Source organism: Loxodonta africana, chromosome 5, assembly GCF_030014295.1.
Source record: "Loxodonta africana isolate mLoxAfr1 chromosome 5, mLoxAfr1.hap2, whole genome shotgun sequence".
Taxonomy (NCBI): domain Eukaryota; kingdom Metazoa; phylum Chordata; class Mammalia; order Proboscidea; family Elephantidae; genus Loxodonta; species Loxodonta africana.
Genome location: NC_087346.1, coordinates 15,083,918 through 15,101,886, shown reverse-complemented (window position 1 = coordinate 15,101,886; position 17,969 = coordinate 15,083,918). Strand labels below are relative to the sequence as shown.

The 17,969-nt window shown below is 40.0% G+C and overlaps 1 long non-coding RNA gene across 1 annotated transcript in view; it reads left to right on the top strand.

Annotated features, from left to right (window-relative positions):
- The window catches only part of LOC135231413 (uncharacterized), a 28,077-nt gene extending 12,385 nt beyond the window's left edge, over nucleotides 1–15,692 (top strand). The window contains exons 2-3 of the long non-coding RNA XR_010322007.1: nucleotides 12,767–12,874; nucleotides 15,200–15,692. This is a non-coding gene — a long non-coding RNA (uncharacterized LOC135231413). The remainder of the gene's footprint in view (nucleotides 1–12,766; nucleotides 12,875–15,199) is intronic.
- Nucleotides 15,693–17,969: the final 2,277 nt, after the last annotated feature.

Genomic DNA, 17,969 nt, shown 5'->3' with positions numbered 1-17,969 from the left:
GCCTGGCTACCGAATTCATGTAATTAACTGCTGTGACATTTTTTCTTTTTATAGAATTCATACTTGCTTTCATTAATAAGGCTTTAAATGAAGTCTGTCTCCCCAGTCTTACAGTAGAAAGGTGAGTTTTAGGATCTGGATACTTTAAAAACTTCCTGTAAGCTCATCACATTGGACTTCTGCCTGATATCCTCAGGTTATAGTCAGTGGCAAAGTCAAAGGAGCACCAGAAACAGAAGGTATCCAACAATAATAAGAAAGTCTTCAGTTCTTAAAGTATTTTGGGTTGTTAGTTGTCCCTAAAATTTCACTATTTTAAGTAATGCTAATTATGCCCTTGTGAGGATTGATTTTATGTGTCAACTTGGCAAGGTTATGGTTCCCAGTTGTTTGAACAAACACTAGTCTGGTTACTGTCATGGAGTAGTTACAACTACTCTTACCCATTGCCATCAAGTCCATCCTGACTCATGGTGACCCCCGTGTTACAGAGTAGAACTGCATTCAACAGGGTTTTCTTGGCTGTAATATTTACGGAAGCAATTCACCAGATCTTTCTTCCTGAGAACCACTGGGTAGGTTTGAAATGCCAACTTTTAGATTAGCAGCTGATCACAAACTGCTCGTGCCTTCTTCATGGAGTAATTACGTGTAATTAAATCAGTTGGCCTTAAGTAAAGCAGATTCTCTTCCATAATGTAATGAAATGTAATTACCTCACATGGGTTGGAATGCAATGGAATCAAATAACGTCCCATAACGTAACCTAATATAATGTAATCAATCGATAAGTTGAGGTCATATCAGTACAGGATGGGTCTCACACTGAGTTACAAAAATATCAGAATAGATACACATACACACACACACACACGCACACGGGGGAAGACAGATGCCATGTGAGGATTGTCTGTAACTATAAGCCAAGGAATGCTGAAGAACAGCTGGAGCTACTGACAAGAAAGGAATCAACACAGCCAAGACCCTGATTTGGACTTTTAGCCTTTAGAACTGTGAGAAATAAATTTATGTTCTGTAAAACTACCCACCTGTGAAATTTGTATTACAACAGCACTGAGTAACTAAGATGATTCTTACAGCTAAATCTTTGTTAAGCACAATTCCAATAAAGTTATAATGAAGAATGCTTAAATATAAGTCACATAATTTTCAACCATAGCAGTAAGGAACATAAGACAGTTGCTAAATAATTTTTCAGACAAAAAAAAATGTTACAGAAAAAATTCTAAGTAGTTTGGTGAGTAGTGTCTGGGGTCTTAAAAGCTTATGAGCTGCCATCTAAGATACTCCAATGTTCTCACCCCATCTGGAGCAAGGGAGAAGGAAGAAAACCAAAGACACAAAGGAAAGATTAGTCCAAAGGACTAATGGACCACCATTACCACAGGCTGCACCAAACAGAGTCCAGCACAACTAGATGGTGCCTGGCTACCATCACTGACTGCTCTGTCAGGGATCACAATAGGGGGTCCTGGGCAGAGCTAGAGAAAAATGTAGAACAAAATTCTAACCAAAAAAAAAAGACCTGACTTACTGGTCTGACAGAGACTGGAGAAACCCCAAGAGTATGGCCCCTGGACACCCTTATAGTTCAGTAATGAAGTCACTCCTGAGGTTCACCTTTCAGACAAAGATTAGACAGGCCCATAAAACAAAACAGAGGAAACGGGCACACCAGCCCAGGGGCAAGGACAAGAAGGCAGGAGGGGACAGAAAAGCTGGTAATGGGAAACCCAAGGTTGATATTCACCATACCTACCCAGTCTGTATGCTGAGCAAATAATCCAGGAAGCTGGCCTATATGAAGAAGACCAGGACATCAGGATTGGAGGAAGACTCATTAACAGCCTGTGTTATGTAGATGATACAATCTTGCTTGCTGAAAGTGAAGAGGACTTGAAGCTCTTACTGATGAAGATCCACAACTATGGCCTTCAGTATGGATTACACCTCAACGTAAAGAAAACAAAAATTCTCACAACTGGACCAATAAGTAACATCATGATAAACAGGGAAAAGATTGAGGTTGTCAAGGATTTCATTTTACTTGGATCCACAGTCAACACCCATGGAAGCAGCAATCAAGAAGTCAAAAGACACTTACCATTAGGCAAATCAGCTACAAAAAACCTCTTTAAAGTTTTAAAAAGCAAAGAGGTCACCTTGAGGACTAAGGTGTGCTTGACCCAAGCCATGGTGTTCTCAATCTCTTTATACGCATGCGAAAGCTGAACAATGAATAAAGAAGACCGAAGAAGAACTGAAGCCTATGAATTGTGGTGTTGGCAAAGAATATTGAATATACCATGGACTACCAAAAGATTGAACAAGTCTGTATTGGAAGAAGTACAACCAGAATGCTCCTTAGAAGCAAAGATGGCGAGACTACATGTCAGATACTTTGGTGTGTTATCAGGAGGGATCAGTCCCTGGAGAAGGACATCATGCTTGGTAGAGTAGAGAGTCAGCGAAAAAGAGAAAGACCCTCAACAAGACAGATTGACACAGTGGCTTCAACAATGGGCTCAAGCATAGCAACAATTGTGAGCATGGTGCAGGAGCAGATAGTGTTTTGTTCTATGAGTCGGAAACAGCTCAATGGCACCTAACAACAACAACAAGATCGAAAAGGGGAGAGGGTTGACATGCTGTGGGGTTGGCAACCAATGTCACAAAACAACATGTGGATTAATTGTTTAATGAGAAACTTGTTTGCTCTGTAAACCTTCATCTAAAGTACAATAAAAAAATCAAAATAGAAAAATTCTAAGAACAGTAACACAGAACTGTGACATGATTCAAAATTTTTTAATAGATGAAGGAGAGGATCTTTTAAGAGTAAATTTTAATGTAATAAGGGAGGCAAATATCTATACTAGAAATAAGTACAGATTTTTAAAAACAATACACAAATTTAATTTAGGGAAATCTTTGTGACATGGATATGCTATTAATGACTATATTACAGCATGTTAATTGTGAAGATGATGTGGCAAATTTACAAATGCTGTTGGTAGTGAGGATAAAAAATCAGACAGATAAACCCAGTTAGGAATTACCTACCCCTCAGAGAAGGCATTATCTGTAAAATGTAGAATGTTGACCGTAAGCCAGGAAATAGGCTGTTGAGCCTTGCTGTTTGCTTTTGCCTCTGTGAGGCTACAGAGCAGCTGTAAACTCTCTTGTTTATAGTAAATTGCCTGTAATTTTCTAATGGTTGTTGGGAAGGAAGTTGCTGGGACAGCTGAGTGATGATCAATTCTTCTATTGCGTAGATCAATATTCTATCGTTAAACTTTGGGCATAGACTTCAGTCAGCTGGGAGGAGGAAGAAGCTGACTGGGTTGCTTTTCCAGCAGGCCTAATGCCACCTCTTTCTTTTTCTTCTATTAACATAGGGCTAGGGTTAGTGGCATTGTGGTACAAAATTCTTTTGATGTAAATGCACAGATGTGTATGTACACATGCCTGTTATTGATAATGCAGATCATAAATATTCTGGAAATTAAGTTTTCTTTTCTGGACCCATCAACTTTTAAAGTTTTGTTTCTTTAATTTTTAAATAGCTAATTTACATAGTTGAAACATTTAAAAAATACATACAGAAAAATTCATTCTCCCCTCTCTATTCCCATTCCAACCAACTCTTCCCATTCCTGCAAACAACTAATGTTATAAGATTTTATGTATCCTTCCAGAGACATTTTATGCATATGCAAGAAAAATACAGGTACATGTTTTTTTCCCTTTTTTACACAAATGGTAGTATATTTTCTACGCTTTCAGTTTGCTTTTTTCACTTAACAATAAATCTTGACATCTTCTGACACTTCCTCTGCCCTAGCTATCTTACTTCTCTTTTCCCACTCTCTCGTTGCTCACCACTAATAAGCATTTATTCTGGACTTTTGTATGGTAAAAGCACATCTGTCTATTCAGTAATTAGTTTACTTTTTATTGTCCTGAATTCTATACATGTTTATCTGCTTAATGTCATCTGTTTAAATGTAAACCACCAAATAGTGTGATATACACACCTATGTCCTTTCCTTTGATAGAATCTATCAAACATGTATGTATATGTAGAATCTAGCATAGCACCAAAAATAATTACAGCTTAACAGTCACTTTTTTTATGGCTCTGATTTCTGATTTCCTTGCCACACGCTTAGTGTTTTGAAAGCAGTTCTATCTGCTTTTATGCTCAATCAAATTTCTAGCTTGTTTGTATATAAATAAATAAAATAGATTGGCCAGATTATAATAGAGCAGATGTAAGACCATTCCTTTATTGAGTCAGTATGATAGGAAAAGAGACACGAAATAATTATAAACATGTCAATTTCTTCCAGTTTTATCTATAAACTCAGTATAATCCTAATTGAAATACCACTTAGAATTTTGTTTTTGAATAACTCATTAAACTTACCTAAAATTTATATGGAAAACACACACACATAGATAACGTTCTATCAAAAAACAAGAGTAAAGGGATATGAAAACACACCACAAAGCCATAGTAATAAAAACAGGGTGGGATTAGTGCAAGAACAAATCAATGAATGAAACATAATAGAGTGGACATAGATGTGCTAATGTTCATGCAATACTTATCATTAATTTTGTATACCACAAAACTACTAAGAGATGATAGATTGTTTAGCAGATGGTTTTGGGAAAACTGACTTATTATATGGTATCTTAGGCTGGTTTCTCTAGAGGACCAAAACCAGTAAAGCGTACATATGAATATATGTAGACAGATTTATTTCAAGGAAATGGCTCACGCAATTGTGGAGGATGACAAGCCCCAAATCCCTGTGTCAGGAAACAGGCTGGAGGCTTCTCCTGACTCGCATGGTTGCATGGAAAAAGCTGGCAAATCCAAAATTTGCAGGTCAGGCAGCAAGCTGCTGGCTCACATACCAAGAGCCATATATCAGAGGATGACAAGCAGAATGCAGGATCAAGAGAGAGAGCACTTTGCCAGAACATTCATATATATGGGATGCATGCCACACATGCAAGGAAACTCCTATTCCAACTGATTGACTGCTCACATCAGATCACAAAATGGAGGATGATTACATAATGTCTGCCAAACCACTGAGAATCATAGCCTAGTCAAGTTGACACATAACATTAACAATCACAATCTACCCCTTGTCAACTTGGAACCTGTACACATCTCCTTAAACCATACATAATCTCTAAATAGAGACCATTATGGAGTCATACTTATGCCTAACATGATACCACTAACATGTGTACAACCGAAATCATGCTATGCACTAGCCCTGTTTACACCTTATATTTTATAATAAGTAATGGAATTAAGGAGGGAAGAAAACAAAGATATTTTACATGTATGTATGTATGTATATGTGTGTGTATATACATACATATTTACATATACACACATGTATAACAAAAAAACGAAAAATACAACAATTACAGTCATCATTTCTGCAACAGGTCATGTGGTCACAGCTGGTATTTAGAACTACCTTCTTCCATTACCTAAGCTGGTCATGATTTTTTGCCTGGTGGGGTGACCCAAACATTTATTCTTGAAGGGTCTGGCCATTAGTAGTCATGTTGTAATTGGGTGTTATAGTTTTCCATTGACTTTAATCACAGAGCATGGTAGCATTAAGAGACATTCTGAGAGATCTCCTGTATTCCAGATATATGTTTCTTTACCTCCATTACGTAGTATCAATCCAATTTCCTCTTGGTAATCAGGATCAGTCACACCAACCAAAATGGTAACTCCCTTCTTTGCCTGTTGACCCAGAGGCATGAGGAGCCCAAAGTGACCAAGCGGCACTCTTAACTTCCAGTTCAATGGAATCAGTGTTGTGTCTCCTGATGGGAGCATTTCCTCCCTTTGAAGCTGAGACTACTAGACCTGCAGAGCATAGGGTCATGGAGACAGGGAGCAAACATCTTGCGAGTGGATCACTAAGGGTAATAGTGAGTGGTGCCACTCCCATTTCCACCCTTGATTCTTGGAACTGTAAATCCTGGCTATGGGAGAAAAAGCACCATATATTGGACCCTAGGTTAGAGCATATGCAGCCTACTGGAGAACATTGTCCCAACTCTGCAAAGTATTGCCACCCAGCTGGTAATGTAATTGTGTCTTTAGAAGGCCATTCCATCATTCTATCAAGCAGCTGCTTCGGGATGATGAGGAACATGGTAAGACCAGTGAATACCATGAGCATGGGTCCAATGCCATACTTCCTTACATGTGAACTGAGTCCGTTAGCCCAAAGCGATGCTGTGCGGGATACCATGACGTGGTTAAGGCATTCTTTGAGTCTACGGATAGTAATTTTGGCAGAAGCATTGCATGAAGGGAAGGCAAATTCATATCCAGAATAAATGTCTATCCCAGTAAGAACAAAATGCTGCCATTTCTATCATGAAAGTGGTCCAGTGTAATCACCCTACCACCAGGTTGCTGACTGATCACCCCTAGGAATGGTGCCATATCAGGGACTCAGTGTTGGTCTCTGATGCTGGCAGATCGGGCACTCAGCAATGACTATAGTCAAGTTGGCCTTGATGAGTGGAAGTCAATATTGCTAAGTTCATGTATAACCTTTATCCCTGACACCATGGCCACTTTGTTCATGAGCCCATTGGGCAATGACAGGAGTGCCTGGGGAAAGAGGATGACTGATATTCACAGAACGTGTCATCTTATCCACTTGATTGTTAAAGTCTTCCTCTGCTGAGGTCACCCTTTGGTGAGCATTCACATAAGACATAAATATCTTCACTTCTTTGGCCCATTCAGGGAGGTCTGTCAACATGCCTTTTCTCCATACTTCTTTATCACCAATTTTCCAATCATGTTCCTTCTTAGTCCCTGATCATCCAGCCAAACCATTGGTCACAGACCAATAATCAGTATATAATTGCACATCTGGTCATCTCTCCTTCAAGCAAAATGAACGGCCAGGTGCATTGCTCTAAGTTCTGCCCAGTAGGAGGATCTCCCTTCAGCAAGGTCCCAGAAAGGAGCTGCAGTGCTGCTGCTGCTGCTGCTGCTGCTGTCACCTTTTCTGTGATGCAGGCATATCACACGGAACTATCTGTAAACCAAGCTCGACTTTTATCTTCCTCAGTCAACTGACTGTAAGGAACTTCCATAAAGTCATAGGCACAGGCTAGGAGAGGAGATATAATGTGGCAGGAATGAGGACAATGGGCCTTCAGGCCTCTTTCCCATGTAACTTACTTATGCCTTCAGTTCCTGCTGTAGCCCAATCTTGTATATACCACTACCATTTCATGATGGAGTGCTGCTGTACACATCTGACTTTATGACTCTCTGGCTCAGGCAAAACCCAGTTCATGATGGGCACCTCAGGCTGCATGGTGACTTGGTGGCTCAGAGTTAAGTGTTCAGTCTCTACTAAGGCCCAGTAACAAGCCAAAAGCTATTTCCGAAAAGGAGAGAAGTTATCTGTAGTGGATAGCCTAGTTTTGCTCCAAAATCCTGAGGGTTTGTGCTGTGACTCACAAATAGGTGCCTGCCAAAGACTCCAAACAGCATTTCTCACTGTCAATGACACTTCAAGAACAATTGGATCAGCCAGATCATATGGCCCAAGTGGCAAAGGAGCTTGCACAGCAGCCTGAACCTGTTACAGGGCCTTATCTTGCTCTGGGTCCCACTCAAAACCAACAGCTTTTCAAGTTACTTGATTACTAGGCCGGAGTAACATACCCATATGCAGAATATGTTGCCTCCAAAATCCAAACAGGTCCACCAGGTGTTGTGCCTCCTTTTAGTTGTAGGAAGGGCCAGATACAACAACTTATCCTTCACTTTAGAATGAATATTTTGACATGCCCCACACCACTGGGCCCCTAGAAATTTCAGTGAGGTAGAAGCTGCCTGAATTTTTCTCAGATTAATTTCTCACTCTCTGGCACCCAAATATCTTACCAGTACATCTTGAATCATTGATGCTTCTTCCTTACTAGGTCCAATCAGCATAATATCATCAGCGTAATGGACCAGCATGATGTCTTGAGGAAGGGAAAAGTCATCAAAGTCCCTATGGACTAAATTATGACATTGAGCTGGTGAGCTGATATAGCTCTGAGGTAGGAGAATGAAAGTGTACTGCTGGCCTTGCCAGATGAAGGCAAACTGTTCTGGTGTTCCTTCAAAATAGAGATGGGGGAAAAAAGGCATTGGCCAGATCAATGGCTGAAGATGAGTTACCAGGAGATGTATTAGCTTGCTCAAGCAATGAAACCACATTTGAAACAGCAGCTGCAATTAGAGTCACCACCTGGTTAAGTTTATGATAATCCAGTATCATTCTCCAAGGTCCATCTCTTTTTTGCAGAGGCCAGATAGGCAAGTTGAATGGGAATGTAGCAAGAATCACCACCCTTGCATCCTTCAAATCCTTGACGGTGGAAATAATCTCTGTAATCTCTCCAGGAATGTGGTATTACATTTGGTTTACTATTTTCCTTGGTAGGGGCAGTTCTAATGGCTTCTACTTTTCCTACCATAATAGCCCTTATTCCACATGTCAGGTCTCCAATGTGAGAGTTCTACCAGTTGATGAGTATGTCTATTCCTACTGGGGAAATCACTACAGAGCGGGTTCAGGGACCCACTGGGCCCAGTGTGAGACAGATCTAAGACTTCATTAATAACCTCACCTCCGTATGCTCTTCCTCTGACTGGTGGGCCACAGTAATGTTTTGGGTCTCCTGGAATTGTTGTCAGTTTAGAGCCAGTGTTCAGCAATGCCTGAAAAATCTGATTATTTCCTTTTCTCCAATGAATATTCACTCTCATAAAAGCTGTAGATTTCTTTGGGGAAAGCTGGGAGAAAGATTCACAGTAAATCTAAAACTGTTCTTAAAAAACAAGGTCATGAAATCAGTGGCTAATGGAACATCTTATGAAAATGTGCCCTGATTTATGCCCAACCAAACAAAAAGTTTTCCGGTTCTTTTATTCTAGCTGGGTATTTTATTTGTTTTGTTTTGTTTTTTGCTAAACACAGAAGAGATCTTTGCTCAGAAACACAAGAAGTGTTTTTCTTACAATGTCACTATATTCTCAGGTTCTCACTGAAGACCATTTGGATCACAGCACTGTTCTAATGGTGTGGCCAACAGGCATTTATTACTTACAGAATAAACAGGACAGGGATGGGTAGAACAGCACAAAATCACGATCAGCCTCTGTTTTCTAAAGTTAGGCTCCAACCACAGAGTAATGTTAGATTGTACCCAAGCATTCCCCAGTTCACATCTTGGGAAGAGAAAGCCTAAATTCCTCTCTCCTGGGGTTAAATACTAACAAAACATAGAGGTCTACAGGCCAAGTAGCATGTACAGAGACAAGTGGTGGAAGGAGTAATAAAAGTGGGTAATAAAAGGTTAAAGGGAGTAATAAAAGTGGAAAGCCCCTGTAGGCAATTTAGGCAAGGGACATCATTTATTGCCCCAGTTTAGGCTATTCTAGGTTTATTGGCTCCAGAGAACAGCCCTTCCTCCTTTACCCCATCTTACCCCTTTTACCCTTATCTTAATTCCGTTAAGATAGTTCATCAGAGTTTTGGGTTTCATCAAAGGCCAATCATTCCCCCTAAGGCATATGTTTTACTTTATATCCATTTGTACCATTATGCCCATTTGCAGCTAGAGAGATGGAGTTAGAGGATATAGCATACCTGTGCACTCAGCACTCCTCTTCCTTTATTTTTTATGCGTGATCTTGCCAAGTTGATGGAAGATGCCTCAGTACCCCTGAATAGGTAATATAAATAGATGGAACTTGAAGAGACTCTCAAAGCAACTAAGAAAGGGAGCTTGTGTATCTTGATGGTCAGTAGCTTCCAAACGTTAGAACCAAGGACTCATTCCTTCTCAGTCCTCAAATTTCAGTCACATGCAATTGTTGTTGTTAGGTGCTGACTTATAGTGACCCTATGTACAATAGAAACATTGTCCAATCCTGTGCCATTCTCACAATCCTTGCTCTCTTTGAGCCTTTTGTTGGAGCCACCATCTCATTGAGGGTTTTCCTCTTTTTCTGCTGAACCTGTACTTTATCATGGAAACCCTGGTGGCGTAGTGGTTAAGTGCTACGACTGTTAACCAAAAGGTTGGCAGTTTGAATCCACCAGGCGCTCCTTGGAAACTCTATGGGGCAGTTCTACTCTGTCCCATAGGGTCGCTATGAGTCAGAATCAAGTCGACGGCACTGGGTTCGGTTTGGTTAGTTTGGCTTGGTACTTTATTATTCTCTAGGGACTGTACCCTCCTGATACCCTGTCCAAAATATGTGAGATGAAGTCTCGCCATCCTCACTTCTAAGGAGCTGGGTGTACTTCTTCCAAAACAGATTTGTTCATTCTTCTGGCAGCCCATGGTATATTCAATATTCTTTGCCAACACCATAATTCAAAGGCATTAATTCTTCTTCAGTCTTCTTTATTCTTTTTCCAGCTTTCATAGACATATAAGGCAATTGAAAATACCATGGCTTGGATGGTTGTAGGGGACATCTAGGTTGATTGGCATAACAAAATATATTAAGAAAACTGTCTGCATCCCACTTTGGTGAGAGGTGTCTGGGGTCTTAAATGCTTGCAAGTGGCCATCTAAGATGCATCAATTGGTTTCAACTCACCTGGAGCAAAGGAGAATGAAGAACACCAAAGACACAAGGTAATTATGAGCCCAAGAGACAGAAAGGGCCACATAAATCAGAGACTACATCAGCCTGAGACCACAAGAACCAGATGGTGCCTGGCTATAACCAATGACTGTCCTGACAGGGCATACAACAGAGAACCCCTGAAGAGGCAGGAAAGCACTGGGCTGCAAACCTCAAATTCTCCTAAAAAGACCAGACTTAATGTTCTGACTGGTACTAGTAGGACCCCAGAGGTCATGGTCCACAGACCTTCAGTTAATCCAAGACAGGAACCATTCCCAAAGCCAAACTCTTCAGACAGAATTGGACTGGACTATAAGATAGAAAATGATACTGGTGAAGAGTGAGCTTCTTGGATCAAGTAGGCATGAGACTATGTGGGCAATCCCTGTCTGGAGCAGAGATGAGAAGGCAGAGGGGTACAAAAGCTGGCTGAATGGACACAGAAATAGAGGGTGGAGAGAAGGAGTACACTGTTTCATTATGGGGAGAGCAACTAGGAGTGTATAGCAAGGTATATATAAATTTTTGTACAAGAGACTGACTTGATTTGTAAACTTTCAGTTAAAGGACAATTAAAAAAAAATACCATGGCTTGGGTCAGGTACACCTTAATCCTCAAGGTGGCATCTTTGCTTTTTAACACTTTAAAGAGGTCTTTTGCTGCAGATTTGCCTAATACAATGCATCATTTAATTTCTCAGCTGCTGCTTCCATGGGCACTGATTATGGATCCAAGTAAAATGAAATCTGTGACAAATTCAGTATTTTCTCCATTCATCATGATGTTGCTTATTGGCCCAGTTGTGAGGATTTTTTGTTTTTTTATGTTGAGTTGTAATCCACAGTGAAGGTTATAGTCACATGCAATTAGAAAGATAATTTTAACAATCTGAAGTAACATAAGTGCTTCTAATTATAGGATCTCTGAGCACAAGTGTTCAGACAGGATTGCCTATTGGAATTTTCATCTCCTGCACCAAGCATGGTGCTTGGTACCTAGTGTTGTTGTTGAGTCAGCTCCAACTCACAGAGACCCCATGTACAACAGGATGAAATATTACCCTGCCCTCTGCCATCTTCACGATCGTTGATATGCTCAAGTCTATTGTTGTGGACACTGTATTTTGAGTGCCTTCCAACCTACAGGGCTCACATCCCAGAACTATATTGGACAACATTCTGTTGTGATCCAATGGCTAATTTTCAGAAGTAGATCACCCGGCCTTTCTTCCTAGTCTGTCTTAGTCTGGAAGCTCCACTGAAACGTGTCCACCATAGGTGACCCTACTGGTATTTGAAATACTGGTGGCATAGCTTCTAGCATCATAGCAACATGCAAGCCACCACAGTATAACAAATTGACAGAGGGCTGGTGGTGGCAACCAGTAGGTACTTACAAATATTTGTTAAATAAATGGTAATGTACTCCTAGAATTCAGTGAAGAATTACAATATTTCACATACGTTTCCAATATAGCCTGGCTGACAAACTCATTATCCCTTAAAAAAGTTGTATCAAATATCTTCTAATTCATGGCTTTTATCTTTATTTGTTCATCTATTATTAGTTTCAAATCTCCGAATAGCAGAACTGTGCCTTGTATTATGGGGAATATTGTGCCATATGTCACCTGAATGGTATCTTTCCCTAAGTATGTATTAATATGCTAGCTTGGACTCAAAACTGGCCTATCAGGAATATTTAATGTTTTCCTCATGAGTAACCTTGAAGCAGTTGAATGTTACAAGTTTTGTGTGTATTTTTTATTAGCTACAGAACCTTGCCAATTCACTCATGCTAATCTGTAAGTCCTGTAATTATCTCAAAAAGTACTCTGGCAAATTAACCCCACTTCTCAATGTAGGCTTAATAGGAAAGAGAGCTATTTTGAAAGCTCAGTGGATTAGAAGCACTACTTTACAAAACACACTTACGCTTTGAGATATAACCTTATATAGTTAAACAAGTTCATTGGCATAAACTGGGTATATTTTCATGCTTTATTTCTCCCTATTGACTTCATTACTCAGGATGTACCTGACTGGATGCCTGCAAAGGGTCTTCCAGGAATGTACAGCAGTGGTGGAGGGAAGCAGAGGGAGCTCTGCCTTTGTGAAGGAGACTGGACATAATTAGAGGTAAGTGTGATTTGAACCACTAGCTCCATTGGAACATCACTGAGAGAGCAATTCCTGTTTGCAATCAAGGGTCACATAGTGAATTTGTGGATTCAAAGTAACTAATAATTGCTTAGTATAATCGAAGTCTCAGAAAGACTCATGATAAAATAAGTACAAAGAAGCAGAATCAAAACACAGCTTGGATGTTTTGGTCGCAGAAGCTGGAACAAAAGGGATGGTCATGAAGCCTTATCTCTAAAATAAGCACTTGTAGGAGTCAGCGAGCAGAGATTTTTAGAAGAACCAACTTAAAGAAAGATTATATAATAAGGGTCAAATTATTAGACTAAACTGATTAAGGCCTCCCAGGGATTCTAGGTCATGCCCAAAATATCAAGGTCAAGTCGGACGTTTCTAAAGACCTAGTATACACGCCATTCCACTCTCCGTCCAACTTATGATCCAAAGCGGGCACTGAAGTTCACCAACAGTTGGTTGGACAGGGTAGAGGACAGGCCCCTTGAAACACAGAACTCCCTAGATACTGCCAAAGATTGGAAGAGCTCTGGTTAAAGTGGATAAGTGTAGCTTGGGCCCCTGGGGAGATCCAACCTAAGAGAATGAGATAAGGAGTTGAGACATTAGTTAGCTCTTTTAACTAACTCTCCGAAGTTGGCTGGCTTCACACTAGACCTGATGATTAGCGGTAAAGAGATAGCTCTTGCAATTCAACTTCTGTAAGTAGAAAGAAATTTAAGGCTTCCCCTGAGCATTTGCTTCCCCTTTGAATGGTTCAAAACAAATCTCAGAATCATTTAGGCTGATGCTGGTTCTCATCTTGCACACATTCCTTGAAGGGAAGTAGGGAGAAGGCTAGCTGTGTCCCGTCAGACAGGACCCATGGTTCTCTGCCTTTTTACAGCAATCTTTGAAAGGGAGAACCAGAGTCACAAAATCAAGGCACAAAACGGCAGCCCTAAGAGTTCATTCCAACTGTCAGAAAACAGACACAGCTGTTTCTCTAGAGAGGAGAAAACTACTTTCAGTGTTTTAAGGGGATAGTCTGGAGTTTGCCAAAGAAGTGCTTTCCGTTAGATTATCCCTTGCAGAAAAGTACATACATAAACACTAAGAAAACTCAAAACCAAGAATAATTTTTTTCCTGGCTTTGAAAATTTTCCAAATATATAAGCAAGATTCTTAGTTCCAGAGTCAATATCTTAGGGTGGGTTCTCTAGAGAAGCAAAATCAGTGAAGCATACACATAAAGAGAAAGAGAGAGAAGAATTTATCTCAAGAAAGTGGCTCATGTGGTTGCAGAGGCTGGCAAGACCTAAGTCTGTGGGTCAGGCGTCAGGTTGGAGGCTTCTCCTGAATCACACGGCTGCAGGGCCTGACAAACCCAAGATTGGCTGCTGTGAAAGAAAGCAGGCTGCTGGCTCACAGGCTGTGGAGGGTAATGAATCCTAAGATCAGCAGGCAATACAGCAGACTCCTGGCTCAAATCCCAAGATCTGGAAGTCAGATAATGACAAGCCATATGCAGGATCCAGGGAGAGCAAAAGCTGGCAAGCTTTGCCAGAATATCCATACATATCAGATACAGGCTACACTTCCATGAAACTCCCCTTACAACTGATTAGCTAATTACATCAAATCATATCATGGAGGTGATTGCATTATATCACAAAATGGAGTATAACTACATCATTACATATCTGCCAAACCCCTGAGAATCATGGCCCAAACAATTTGACACACAGCCTTAACCATCGCATTCAGTTATCAAAAGATGATATAAATGAAGTGACATGTCCCACCATCCATCCAGCTGCTCAAACAGAAATTTAGGATGCATGCTGATTCTTCTCTTCTTTCACTCCTCACACCTAATCCATTATCCTCATTAGTTCTGCCTTCAAATCTGTTTAATTCACCCACTTTTCTCCATTCCCATGGTACCATTCTAGTCTAAATCACAATCATGTCTTCCCTGAACTATTCTAAGAGCCTCTTAAATAGATCGCATTCTTGCTTCCGTATAATTTATCTCATTGCAGTGAGAGAGATATTTTAAACACATTCATGAGGTCATGTCACTAAGTCTTCAGTGGCTTCTCTTTATATCTAAAGAAAATCTGAATTCCTTATAAGGCCATTCATGATTTAGCTCCTATCTACCACCCAATTTCATTTCCTACACTGTCCCCTAATACCATTGGCCTGATTTGGGTTACTTGACTAGACTAAGCTCTTATCTGCCTCAGGGACATTGCCCTTGTTTCCTCTGGCTGGAGTACCAAACCTAGCTCTTGTCATGACTGATTCTTTCTTGTCCTTTAGGTTTTAGCATCAATATCATCTCCACAGATAGGAAGTCCCTGATGACCTGCTTGAAGTATACTCCCTGTCATGGATTGAATTATGTCCTCCCGAAAATGTGTATATCAATTTGGCTGGGCCATGATTTCCAGCATTGTGTTGTTGCCTTCCATTTTGTGATTGTAATTTTATGTCAAAAGGATTAGGGTGGGATTGTAACACCACCCTTACCCAGGTCACATTCCTAAACCGATGTAAAGGGAGTTTCCCTGGGGTGTGGCCTGCACCACTTTTTATCTTACAAGGGATAAAAGGAACGGGAAGCAAGCAGAGGGGGGACTTCATACCACCAAGAAAGCAACACCAGGAGCAGAGCGTGTCCTTTGGACCTGGAGTCCCTGCACCTGAGAAGCTCCTCAACCAGAGAAAGATTGAGGACAAGGACCTTCCTCCAGAGCTGTCAGAGAGAGAAAGCCTTCCCCTGGAGCCGACGTCCTGAATTTGAATTTTTAGCACTGCGTTGTTTTTTTTTTTTTTTTTTTTGGGAAACTGTGAGAAAATAAATTTCTCTTTGTTAAAGCCATCCAGTTGTGGTATTTCTGTTACAGCAGCACTAGATGACCAAGACATTCCCCTTCTTCCCTTTTCTAATTATTCTCCCTTATTAGTACCCCTGTTTATTTTGTTCAGAGAGTTTATAATCTGGAATTGCCCTATTTATTTATTACCATATATACTTACTGTTGGTTTCCACAGCAGAATTTAAGCTCCTCAAGAAAAGGAGCCTTGTTTGTCTTGTGACATCACCTGAACTCCAGTACTTACAAGAGTTCCTCCCATAAACCCGATTCTGACTCATAGCGACTCTAAAGTCAACAGTTCCAAGAACATAGTAAATATTCAATAAATATTTGTTAAATGAATAAAGAAAAGACAGAAGTAGATCATCTAGAGCAGGGGTTGGAAAACTTTTTCTGTAAAAGGTCAGATAGTAAACATTCTAGGTTTTATAGGTCACGTAAGATCTCTGTCACACATTCTTCTTTATGTAACAATCATTCTTAGCTCTTACAAAACCGACCACAGACTAGATTAGGCCTGAGAGCTGTATTTACCAATCACTGATGTAGATTAAGAAAGCCACTTATCTATGATCCTACTTACCCCTAATGTCTAAATCTGTATGCATGTCAGAGTTTTAGGTATAGTAGATATACTGAAGTAGATAAGCCATTTGTTCCTTTTGCCCAGTATCCCTTCTTAGAGAACCTGTCTCATCCACAGCTCCTGGAGAGGCAGCTGTGTATACTATCCGATTCCTCACCATCTCCTACTTTCTACTCCTAGCTGATTTACTAGAGCTGAACACCTACACCAAACTGATGATCTCTTTAGGGAATTTGGAACTGGACCACCGGGATTGAACAAATTAGATGCTGATGGGCTGTTGAAGTGAAAGAGTTGGGCAGGAACCATGATAGACCAAAGCCAAAATAAGTTCATGTTTTGAGGCAACAAAGATGCCATGATAAAAAGGAAGTCAGTCTGCTCAAAGAAGCTTCAGAAAGGAGATACCCAGACGGAAGCAAAGATTTGAAACCGCAGGTGCCCGAGAAGACCGAAAGGACTCATTTAGGTCCTGAATATCCAGTTCCCTTTCCCATGTGGTCTAGGTCTGCTTTGCTTTAAATGATCTCTTGTATCTCTTCCTAACTGACCTAATTTGAGAGGGTTTCTCTTCCTAAGTACAGGAATGGATGTTTCAAGTTACTATCAAGACTACAATCAATACACACACTTTTAATAGATGTCAGTTATGGTGATACCTGGTAGACGTGATAGGGCAAACAAATACGTACAAGAAATTATTATTGCCCACAGGGAGATTAAATCTAGTTGAGGAATGAAACATAGATAATATAAATGATAATTAATGGTGTAAGGAAGTGTATGATAAGTAACACACAACAGGATTCTATATATCTAAAATTTTTTTTAATTCAATTTTAATGGTATTTAAAGTAAAATGAAAATAGATGTCGAGGAAATAATGCCTACTATTTCAAAAGAACCACACAATAGCGAATTTTGACAAACAAAATTGCTTTTATCAGAATTGTACTTTTATGTACCCATTTAAGGCATATTTTAGCAGAATTTCAAAACTGCTAACCATGGATCAAATCTATTCAGGATTAACTGAGAATAAACTATTTCTCTGCTCTTTCTGAAAGAGGTAATGACTAGCCTCAAGGTATCTAAAACGTGGTTGTAACAACAACGGACTAGGTAAAGTCCCTGGTGTGTCTAAAGTGAACTCTTGGGTATTTCATCAATATGGGCATTATGTTACCAATTGTTTTAAAATTCACTGCTTGATATTGTGTCTGTGCTGACAAGACATTTTCTCAGAAAAGCAATCTCTGGAGACCTATGTTTGATGTGAGTGCATATAGGAATCAATTTTTCCTGAACCAAGATTTGTAACAAAACCATCTATTGGAGATGCTTTCTGTAAGATCTTCTCAATCTCAACTGGAAATACACTCTTGAAAGCAACACGTTTATCAGGGTCTATGTTAATACTGGTGGCATAGTGGTTAAGAGCTTGGCTGCTAACCAAAAAGTCAGCAATTCAAATCCACCAGCCATTTCTTAGAAATTCTACTCTGTCCTATAGGCTCCCTATAAGTCAGAATCAACTTGATGGCAATGAGTGTGGTTTTTTGGGGTTTGGTATGTTAATATTATTATTTTTTAGTAAGTATTTTAAAAAAGGAAAGAAAGGTGG